Source organism: Camelus ferus, chromosome 19, assembly GCF_009834535.1.
Source record: "Camelus ferus isolate YT-003-E chromosome 19, BCGSAC_Cfer_1.0, whole genome shotgun sequence".
Lineage (NCBI taxonomy): Eukaryota > Metazoa > Chordata > Mammalia > Artiodactyla > Camelidae > Camelus > Camelus ferus.
In genome coordinates, this window is record NC_045714.1 from 3882096 (window position 1) to 3894386 (window position 12291).

The 12291-nt window shown below is 33.9% G+C and overlaps 1 protein-coding gene across 6 annotated transcripts in view; it reads left to right on the plus strand.

The window, feature by feature from the left end:
* NCOA3 (nuclear receptor coactivator 3) overlaps positions 1-12291 on the plus strand; it is a 105735-nt gene that overhangs the window by 54750 nt on the left and 38694 nt on the right. The gene's annotated exons all lie outside the window — the stretch shown is intronic.

Here is a 12291-nt window from a genome sequence, read left to right on the forward strand (position 1 = left end):
TCCAGATGTCCCTTTACAGCTTCTTATTACTATTTCTACCCACTTGAAAGTTTGCTAGAAATTTTTCTTAAATATATCCCTTTAATCAAGCCTCTCTTCTGTTCTCAGCTTTGTGCTACTCTTCCCTGGCTTACAGAAAAAAAGTACAAACTCCTTTGTCTTAAATTTGAAGCAGTCCTTTATCTGGGAATTTATCTATGTCTACAGCCTCAGCTCTTGTTATTTCTCTATAAACTCATTCAGTTACTTAAGATATATACCCATTATATCCTGAACGTAATAGAGCACTATCTCTAAAATATGTAGTATTCATACATAGTAGAAAAAACCCTTTATTTGGAGATAATTTCCAGTTTACAAAAGTTATAAAAATCTAGTATAAAGAACATCTAGATAATCTTCAGCCAGATTCTTCCTCTGGTTTTATTGTCTGTATTCATGTGTGCTCTTACTCTTCTTGCACTTGCATGCTCTCTGTCTCTTCTGAACTGTTTGAGGTTACATATGTTTAAGTTACGTATGGTGTGCTTTTTCCGTTAAATACTTTTGCTTTATTTCCTAAGAATAGGGTCGTTCTCATATAACCATTGTACAGTTGTCGACTTCATAAATGGACTTCAATACAAATCTGTTGCCCATCTTTCAGTTTGGTCAGTTGACCTAATACAGTCTCTTACAGCATTTCCCTTGGTTCCTGTAACAGAATCTAGTCTGGAGTCAGGTACTGCATGTAGTTACTATTTTTCTTTAGCCTCCTTTTCCCTGGAGTATTTCCACAGCTTTTCTTTGTTTCTTATGACATTGACATTTTTTGAAGAATACAACCCTTCCCCTCCCTTACAGTGTTCTCCATTTTACGTTTGTCTAAAATTTTCTTGCAATTAGAATGAGGTTATGGGTTCTTGGCTAGAATGCCACACAGGTGACGGGATACCCTGAGAAAGATGTATGACTTTTGGAGGCACGTGACGTCTTCTGTCCTTCATTGTCATGTTAATTTTGATACCTTGGCCAAAATGTTGCCAGATTTCTCCACTGTATAGTTTTTTTGGCCTTCTTTTGCAAGCAAGTAAGCGATTTGTGGGGAGACATTGATAATACCATGACTTTCATCACAGTTTGCCCTAGATTTAGTATTCATTGACTATTCTTTTCTTTTTTTCTTTTTTTATTGAATTATAGTCAGTTTACTATGTTGTGTCAGTGTCTGGTGTACAGCACAATTCTTCAGTCATACATGAATATACGATGAATATACGTATATTAATTTTCTTATTCTTTTTCACTGTGAGTTACTACAAGATATTGAATATATTTCTCTGTGCTATACAGTATAAACTTATCTATTCTATGATGATTCTTTTCTGATCTGATTTTTTTACCGTAATGGTTCCAAAATGGACATTTTCTCATTCCTGCATTCCCTTCACACTTAACCAGTCAGCTCCCTGCGTTATTCAAGAGTCCTGTCTATTGGTGTAGGCTCATGATATTTCTGATTTTTGAATTGTTTGCAATTCAGTACTCAGTTGTTTTGATGCTCATTGTCCTAGGTTTGGACAGTAGAGCTCTGAATCATTCTCCTGTGTCCTTGTGGGGAGTAGTATTAGAGACTAAGGTCTCTGAGTGTCCTCACTGCTCCTGGGTTGTCTTCTCTTCTCGACCCCTTCAGTGGACAGAGCTGGGAAATATATGCACATTTATACACCTATGCCTACATAAACACACTTGTACATATATACATGTTCTTAGCAGCATGCATGTACATAGTTTAGAAATCATGAGTTTATGTCAGTATGTCCAGTTTCACTCCATGTCTACAGGGTTCTTTCTTTGCACCTCTCATTTCTTATTTTTGTGTCCCTTTTTATGCCATGAGAACCCTGGTTCCCAACATGTCAGTGCCTTTACTCATTTGCTGTATCCTGTAATACATCTAAAATAATTTCAGAATAGCTTTGCCCATTTCACTGCAGTAAACAAACTTACTTAAAGTGAGTGGAGAATTAGCATATAGTTCCCCACTTCCCCACAATCATCCTGCCAAAGACTGCGAGTAAATAAATGCTGTGTTCTCAGATTACTTGAGTTAGCCCTCCCTCCTCCTATCTACGCTGCTCTTCCCTCCCCATTTTTATTTCTCACCCTTACTTTCTGCATAATGTAGTTACGGTATTTGTTTGAAATGAAATTAGGTTTATTTATTTATATGCTTGAGTTTCAAAGTTTTTTTTTAAAATGCTCCTTCCCATTCTGATTAGTTTTATTTTTGATTATGTAGAATACAAACATGTTTTCAAAAGTCAAAATAGCACAAAAGATACACATTCCCTTCTGTATCCCTTCTACTCCATTTCCCCATTTCTCAGAGGTAACCACCTTCAGTGTTTCCCTGTGTTTCTTTGTGTAATGACCAGCAGATACATGTACGTTTTATTTTTTTCCTTTTGTTTATAAAAAGGTAGCATACTGTATACATTCTTTTTGTGTTTAGCTCTTTTCACTTGCTAGTATCTCCTGGAAATGATGCCATACTATGCCAAAGGGATCTTTCCTGTTCATTTTTTAAAATTGTGGTAAAATTTACATAACATCTACTTTCTAACCATTTTTAAGTGTGCAGTTCAGTGGCATTAAGTACATTCACATTGTTGTGCAGCTGTCACCACCATCCATCTCCAGAACATTTTCATCTTTCTAGCCTGAAACTCTGTACCCTTTGAACAGTTCCTCATTCCCTCTTCTCCCAGCCTATCTCATTTATTTTTTACACAGATATAGTTTCCATTATGTGCATTTACCACAGTTTATTCAGTTTCCTACGTATGAGTAGTTATCTATGTTGCTTCCAATATTTTTGCAATTAAAATTAATGCTGCAATGAATAACCTTGTGAATATGTATTTTCATATATTGTTGGGGTGTACGTTCAGGATAAATCCTTGGAAGTGTGATTGCTAGGTTGAAAGGTAAATGTATGTGTAGTTTTTGTTAGATATCGTCAAATTACACTCGATAAGGATCGTACCACATGAATTCCCACCAGCCGTACGTGAGAGAGCCTGTTTCCCCACAGTCAAGCTGCAAAGGTTATTTCACTCAGCATCCAGGTCATTGAGTATATCAGTAGTTTCTCTTTATTGTTGAGTAGTATTTCACTGGTTCCTGTTTCTGGCTATCATGAATAACACTTCTGTGGGCATTCAAGTACAAGTCTTTGGATTTTTTTCCCCCCGCTTGAGTAAATACACAGGAGTGCAATTGCAAAGGTCTTATGTTAAGTGTATGCTTATATTTATAAAAACCTGAGACTTTTCTAAAGTGGCTATACCATTTTATGTTCTACCTGCAATATTATGAGAGTTTAAGTTCCACATGGTATCTCTCATGAAGTATCTGTTCAAATTTTGACCAGATTTTAAATTGGGTGGTTTGTTTTCTTACTTTATGAGTCTAAAATTATGTTTTGGATACAGATCCTTTTCAGATACATTTTGAGAGTATTTTCTTCTGGTCTTGGTCTTCCCTTTTTATCTTCCTAATTTTTTTTTTTTCCAGAACAAGCATTTTGAATTTTGAATGCAGTTAATCAGTTTTTTCCTCTAATGGTTAGTTTTTCTTTATGGGCTAAGACATCTTTGCCTACTGTAAGGTTATGAAGATTTTCTCCTCTGCTTTCTTGTTCTTTAGTTCTAGCTTTGTATTTAGGTCTGTGATCCATTTTTATTTAATATTAGCATATGGTGTGAAGAAAGGATTGCGGCTCAGTTTTTAAAATAAGGACATTACGTTCCACTGCTGTTTATTGAGAAGACACTCCTTTCCCCATTGCATTGCTTTAAGTAACTTAACCTACCAAATCTCTTTCTGGTCTTTATTGTGTTCCATTGATTTGTGTATCAGTCCTTACGCCTACATATATTGTCCTGATTATACTGCGACTTTATAGTGAGGTTTGGATATAGGTAGTATGAGTCTTCCGACTTTTTCTTCTTAGTCGTGATTGCTCTGCGTAACGTCAATCTTTGCATTTTGACATAAATTTAGGATCAGCTTATTAGTCCCTACAGTCTTGTCAGTCACTCTTACAAACTGCACTAGTGCTGCTATGAACATTGGGGTGCATATATCTTTTTGAATTAGAGTTCCCTCCAGATATATGCCCAAGAGTGGGATTGCTAGATCATATGGTAGGTAAATTTTAAGATTTTTGAGGAATCTCCATGCTGTTTTCCATAACAGCTGCACCAAACTACATTCCCACCAACAGTGTAGGAGGGTGCCCTTTTTCTCCACATCCTCTCCAGCATTTATCATTTATAGACATTATAATGATGGACATTCTGACTGGTGTGAGGTGATACCTCCTGTACTTTTGATTTGCCTTTCATTGATAATCAGCAATATTGAGCAGTTTTTCATGGGTCAATTGACCATTTGTGTGTCTTTCTTGGAGAATTGCTTGTTTAGGTTTTCTGCCCATGTTTGGATTGGGTTTTTTATTACTAAGTTATATGAGCTATTTATATATTCTTGAAATTGAGCCCTTGTCAGTCGCATCACTTTCAAGTATTTTCTCCCATTCCGTAGGTTGTCTTTGTTTTACTTATGATTTCCTTTGCTTTGCAAAAGCTTGTAAGTTAAATTAGGTCCCATTTATTTATTTTTGCTTTTATTTCTGTTGCCTGGGTAGACTGCCCTAGGAGAACATTGCTAAGATTTATGTCAGAAAATGTTTTGCCTATGTTTTCTTCTAGGAGGTTTATTGTGTCTTGTCTTACGTTTAAGTCTTTAAGCCATTTCGAGTTTATTTCTGTGTATAGTGTGAGGAGTGTTCTAACTTTATTGATTTACATGCTGCTGTCCAGTTTTCCCAGCACTGTTGCTGAAGAGACTGTCTTTTCTCCATTGTATATTCTTGCCTCCTTTGTCAAAGATTAATTGACTGTAAGTCATTGGGTTTATTTCTGGGCTCTCTATTCTGTTCCATTGATCCAGATGTCTGTTTTTGGCCAAGACCACACTGTTTTGATTACTGTAGCTCTGTAGTATTGTCTGAAGTCTGGGAGGGTTATTTCTCCAGCTTTGTTCTTTTCCTTTAGTATTGCTTTGGCAATTCTGGGTCTCTTGTGATTCCATATAAATTTTAGGATTCTTTGTTCTAGTTCTGTGAGAAATGTCCTGGGTAATTTGATAGGGATCACATTAAATCTGTATATTGCTTTGGGTAGAGTGGCCATTTTAACAATATTAATTCTTCCATTCCAAGAGCCTGGAATATCTTTGTTTTTAGTAATTTATTAAATTGAGGGCTAGAGATAGAAGAAAAAGAGACAAGTCTTCCTCTAACCTACTGGAAAACATAATATTAAACAATAATAATCGAAAACAGATAACTACAGTTACATTTGTTTATTAGCTCATTCAGTAAATCTGTTTTGCTTATTAATCTTTTTCTGCAGTCTTCTTTAAAGACGTCATCTGCTTACATGTATAAAGAGACCTAGAAATTTTGACTTAGTCCTCTAGTGCCGTTGTAAAATTGTTTGTTACCTTAACTCAGTAGTCTGTCATCCAGAGTTTACTTCATAAAATAGCAAGATTTAAAGGTACTTAGTATAGTCTTTTCCATGAGAATCTTAGACTTCAAGGCCGGAGGGAAGGAGAGCCACCTATTTGGCAGTAAGACATTTCTGATAAGCCTTTCATTCATCCTTGTAGATAGGAGTTTTCATCTGCTGTCCTTTCCCCTTGGGCTGACGGATAGATAGCCTTTTACTTCTTGAAATCTTTGAGATTGCCACAACTTTTATTTATGTGATTTTTATCTCACATTAATTTTTGAAGGATTCACTGTATATAAAATTGTGGGTCGATAATTTTTTATTTCAGCACTTTGAAGATGTTGTTCCATTGTATTGTGATTATTTCTGAAAAGGTAACTTAACCTTGTTCCTCTGGATGGTCTTTTTTTCCTATGGCTACTTTTAAGATTTTCTCTTTGTTTGGTTTGATATAAACAGTTTGACTATGACATACTTAGGTCTCATTTCCTTTGTATTTACTTTTCTTGGGATTCTCTGATCGTCTTCAGTGTGTAAACTGGTGTTTTCATTAAGTCTGGGGAAGTTTTGGCCATTACTTATTTCAAGTTTTGTTTTTGCTTCAGTCTCAGTGTGGGACTCCAGTTACATGTTTGCTAGACTATTTGCTATTTTTCATGTGTTCTTAAGGCTCTGTACATTTTTCTTAAGTCTTTTTTTCCTTCCATTCTTCAAATGGGCAGTTTTTTGATATACTTTTAAGTTCAGAGTTTTCTAGCATAGAAGCTAAGAGTAATAGTAGTCTTGGCATCAGTTTCCTCATCAATTTGCTGCTTTTATACACGATCTCAGGTTCTTTTCAGCTTTAAGTTTCTATGATTAATAGATTTGGTTCTTCAGAACAGAGCCTTTTAGTTACCCTACTAACTGCTTTCCCCCTACTCACTATAAATGCATGATGGTTAGATTAGGAGATGAAAATATTGGTAAGGTGAAGATACTTAAAACTAGTTTTTTTAAAAGGTGTTACGGGAGTGGGTTGAGAATCTATAGTACTTGGTGATAACCAGCCTATTAAGTAAGGGCCATAATTCTTAACTGTTTTATTTTTGTAAAGACTGGTAGGAAATTCTAGTGAATGTGGCTGGAAAACAGTAACTTCTTACTGGGAACTTCAGCTGGGCCATTTCTAATGAAAGCAGTTGTTAGAACAGCTGTAAATGTACAGTTACACTCAAGAGATTCCATGAAAAAAGGAATAGAATATTTGATTTTATAAGCTTTAAAGGTTTTTTTTTTAAATTAATTTTTAATTTTTTTTTCTTTTTCTGGAGTGGAAATGGTTAAGAGCTTAAGCTCTGACATCAGAAAGACTTGGATTTAATTTCTAGTTCCTTCTCTTACTAGATATATGACCGTGGGTGACTTATTTTACCTCCCCATATGTTATTAAGAGAGGGATAAAGTTGAGCTGCACTTTCATCTGTTCTGCATATCAGAGGACTGTAATGGGTATTAAGTGAGATAAATAAATGGAATACACTCAACACAGTGTCTGGTTGAAATGTTAGATTATTTGTCCATAGAGATTTTTAACTGAACATTAAAAATTATGCAATATTTTATGCAAGCAGGAGTATATACTGTATGTGAGTTATGAAGTGTACTTTGTTCTCTTACTTAGTTTGATCCTACTACTTACACTTAAGAACTGGAAAGAATGGGAAAGTTGTTAGGTGTATCTGCTCCCTCTGTGTTTCTCCATGAAGATCTCCATCTTTAATCGCACTAAAATAGTTCACTTGCTTTTTAAAAGCCACATGTGTGTATTCCTGAACAGTGTTAAGTTTTTCTTGTTTTTTAGCTTTAGAAAGAAGTTTTTAAGCTTTAGAAAGATAGTGTGTAATGTACCTGCTTTTTTTTTTTTAAACTTTTGATTGATTGTAATAGTCAAGCATGTTTTATATAATTTATTTCTACTACTATTTTGCATTTTGTATGATTTGATTAGAATATTTTTTTAAAATTTGGGATTGAACATAAGAGTTTCCTGTGGTTTTTGATGTATGAATGGTATTTCAGTGAACATTTTCATATATGTCTCTTGTTGCATGGAGAATTGTTACTGTTCTAAAGTTTTTAAACATAAACTTGATTTTTAACTGCTGATGCAATAAATTTACTTTTCATGTGGAGCTTCTTTAGAAAAAGTAAATCTTATTGAATCAGCCCTGTATTTTATTAGCTAATTTATCTCATACCAGTCACTTACTGTTTAATCACAGGATTTAGCAATATGTACTGTGATTCTCCTTACATAACTTTAAGTACTTAATTTATAACAACTTTATTAAAGTATAATTTACATATAATAAAATTCACCGTCCTTAAGTGTACAGTTTGAGTTTTGACAAATGTAACCATTATCACAGTTATTAGAGAAAACAGTTCTACCACCTCCTCAAGTTCATTTGTGCCCCTGTGATCTGTCCCCTCTGCTGGTAGCTTCAGCCACTGGTCTGCTTTAAGTCACTATAATTTGCTTTTTCTTGTATTTTATATAAATGGTGATCCCGTTAAGTGTATATTATTTTGTATTTGTTCTGCCATTCTTGGGTATTCTGTTTTTTATTCAACTCACTTATTTTTCTTTTCCCCTCAGCTCTGTCCATCAAGGGCATTCTTCATTTCTGTTAGTGATTTTCATTTCTAATATTGCCGTTTGCTTCTTTCTTACATTTTTCATCTCTCTGCTTACATTACCCATCTGTTCTTGCATGTTGTTTTCTTGTTCCATTTGAGCCCTTAGCATATTAATCATAGTTAAAATTGCACAATTGGTTCCAATTAAAATTTTTTAAAAAAGAACCTGGCCTCTTTCCTGTTTACTAGCAATCTTTGGAGGCTTCTTTGCACATATCATCAAAATCTGTTTTCATTAGTGCTCGTGATTTCTCATTTAAGAATATAGGTGGCCACATAAAAACTTGTTCTGAATATTCATAGTACCAGTATTCATATTAGCCCAAAACCGGAAACAACCTAGATGTCCATTAACTGATGGATAAATAAAATATGATATCTATATAATGAAATACTGTTCAGAAATAAAAAGAAGTACTGATACATATTACACCATGGATGAATTTGAAAGGGTTAGGCTAAGTGGAAGAAGCCAGTCACAAAGAACTAGATTCTGTGTATTTCCACTTGCATGAACTGTCAAGAACAGGTAAATCCATGGAGACCGAAAGTAAATTAGTGGTGGCCTATGGTGTGGGTGGGAGAGAGGTTGTGTGAGGTTGAAGGGAATGAGAAGATTAGGTGATTGACAGCTAAGGGGTATTGGGTTTCTTTTTATGATAATGAAAATGTTCTAAAATTGTGGTGTCAGTTGTACAACTCAATATAGGAAGAACCATTGAATTGTATGCTTTAACTGTATGATATGAGAATTATATCTTGATAAAGCTGTTAAAGAATATAGCTGATGTATTGAGGAATATTAAGAGCTCTGTGAAGCCATAACAGAATTTTACTGGAAAATGTGGCTACTTTTTTCATGGCACTGACCTCAGAAAGTGTGCTATCTCCAACATTCCTGACTTTCAAAAATAGCGTGTTAAACTCAGCTCAATTTTTCTAAAACCTTATTCAGCCTTTGTTTTAGTAGTCAACCTGTAGTTATAGTGTTAATGTTAATTCCAGCACCATACCTTTTTCATGTGTCAAGAAAGTTTTTATCAAAAAGACTTTATTCTTTTAAAACAATTAATTCAAAATCATACCCAGACCTATCTGTACTTTTTTTTTTGACCATTAAATGTTTGTGAGTTACTTATGGATATTTTGTAGCAGTATACCCAGCAATCAATTTTTGCACTCAAGGTTATAAGAACAACTAAAAAAATTACTGAGAAACCTGTAATTTTGATGGATCTCCTATTTTGTGCTAATGAAGTGCTATGGTTCTAAGTGGAAAAGCCTGAGTTATTTTACTTGAGATAATCTGACCACAGTTATTCCTTCACTCCTTTTTTATTTTCTTTTTTGATTTTAAAATTCTAAGAGCCTCCTTCTATGCAAGGAAGGCTGATAACTAGTGATACTATATTAAAATGTGGAGGTCACTGGTTGTGTGATATATACGAGAATATGAAGGCATTTATAATTTTAAAAGCTTAAATATTTTGAATATAATGTTGAAACAGCAGTTTACTGTTAAACGACGGTAAAAATTTTTTTAGCATAGGTCACATACTTCTGCTTTTAAAAAGAAAATTCTGTTGTTAGTTGTGTTCTGTTAAAGTAGAAAACTGATGGTTAAGCTGGTTTGCTATAGGAAGAAGCTTTCAGAATATGTAGAGAAAACTGTTAAGGTTGTAATATTTGCCTTTGGCATGAACAGGAAACTAAACTTACTAATCTAATCATTTTCTGCTCTTGGTAAAAATACGGTTGTAGTAATTTTCATAGAGTTCATAAGAAGGACAGTTTTATTGGACTTGGAAAATACAGACATAAAAAATCAGGTTAGTTGATGGAATACAGCTCTTGTAGTACTTAATTATTGTAACTTAGTTAAGAAATATAATTGGCCTTAATATCAGCTCAACGATCTAAAAAAGTGAACTGCTATACAAATAATCCAGTTTATATCACCGTTATAAATGACCCTATCTCTCTTGTGCCAAAACCTTAGAGTAATTACTTTCTTATGATTCTGTCTTTGTTTTCAAAAACTGTTTTAATAAGATTATGTTTTGGAATCTGTGTAATATTTAACATATAAAGCCTGCATTATTTTGACATTGATATTGAAAACCTCTAAACTTCTGACCTTGAATAGAGTTTTGTAAGTGTAACTATTGCATGCAGCTGGTGGATTCAAAATTGCCTTTTCTGGGAGTCTGCTTTGTGAAAAAAAGTATGTATTGGACACGAGTGCATGACAGCTGACATTTATCAAGGATAACAGGAGCCTTACTCATTTTCACATTTTAAGGTAACTTTGAAAGCTTTGCATGTGCACACATGCTCAACATATGTTCCTACGATTTAAATGTATTTTCCATCATGTATCAAACTTTAATGAGATTCTTATATTAAGCTTATACTATGTAAGTACACAAGCATCTAAAGATCAGAAGTGTAGGTTATTTAATTCACTTCCATAGAATTTTATCTTTTACAGTTTAAAAATCATTATAAGTATAAATGTACCTAATGTATTCCAGGTAGCATTTTTGTTACATAATGTGTGATTTGGCATTTCTTTCATTCCCCTACTATGAAATTTGGCCCTAATGTGGAAAACTGAATTATAGAAATTATTTTTCTAAATCAGCTGCTAGTATATTGCTCTTCTGTTTGAAAGATTTTTATAGAGCAAGTTATGTTATTTTACTGGAAGGTGACTGTGAATAGAATTGGAATTGAATAATTTGTAGTCTTGGTTCTTAGCCTTTTAAAATTTTCTTCTAAATGAGATTGATAATAATTTTAAAAGAATTCTAGAATAAAACCACTAAGTTCATAATATGTTGGCAAACTTGTTAATTAAAATAAACACCTTTTATGGTTGGTATAGGTTTAAGGTACTGCAACCCTTCTATATATTGATATGCAGATCACATTGACTTGCTGCCGCAAGGTAACAGGAGACATGAGCTTTGACTTCAGAAGATAAATTGGCTATGCACAGCTGTAATCTTACTGTCTTTTCATTTCCAGACATGATTCACTAGTATAAAGCCTTTGATTCCTAGGCTCTGGAAAGTAAGTTGAAATTTAATTTTTGTGTACATGAAAGTTTTTACGTGGGCTTTTGATAAGCCTATTTTGCGGTGTGAAGGTACCATGTAAACTATGGATGTTTCATTACTTAAGTAACTCCCAATTCCATTTGAAATATGAGGCCTGAGTTCCATTCTTTCCCATTTTCCTTTTGGCAGTTGAAAATGAAGCCATTTTATTAAGAATGATGAATGGTAAAGGGAATTTTAAATTTAGGCTGGTTAAATTGCCAGTGTCCTTATATTTTAAAAAATTGCAGAGCAACTAATTATGAATTTTAATGTGATTTTTTTCAAAGAAGAAATTGTCCTTAATCACTTGTGATCCAAGTGTCCTTTCTAATAAAAGATAGTTCCTACAAATCCTTTAACTGAGAAATGTACAATATCAGAGAAGTTTAAGGAAAATACTTGAAATGTTTACGAAAGAACAGTTTAAGAGTACTGCCAAAATTGCATTTGTAGAGCTCAGTATCTTTGAGAATTTGGCACTTCCTGAAAGACATCTCTTAGGTACCAAGGTTTAGAGTTGCTCAAGTGTAATGAGCTGATATTGGAGTTGGAAAACACACAAATACTTTGTTTCCTGAAATTACTTGGGTTGTAGACATAATTACTTTACAATTAGAGGCAAAATTCTGTTTTTTAAGTAACTTTGATTCTGTCTGTAAATGGTAAGTTTCTTGAGGGAGTCATTTTTAAGTCTACCGTTTGCCCACCACTGAGCTTTTTTTTTTTTTTTGGTGTGTGTTTTTTAATTCTTTTAGCACCTTGTAAAGGTGATGGTATGTCCATTTTAGAGAAGAGTAGATTGAGCTTCAGAGATTCATATTTGGTAAATACCATGCTGGATCTTAGATCAGCTCTGAAGTCTGTGTTTCCCCCTTTTTACTTCACTGTGCTGCATTCTAGTTGGAGTCATCAGTTATTTTCCAGGTGTGTGTGTGTTGTGT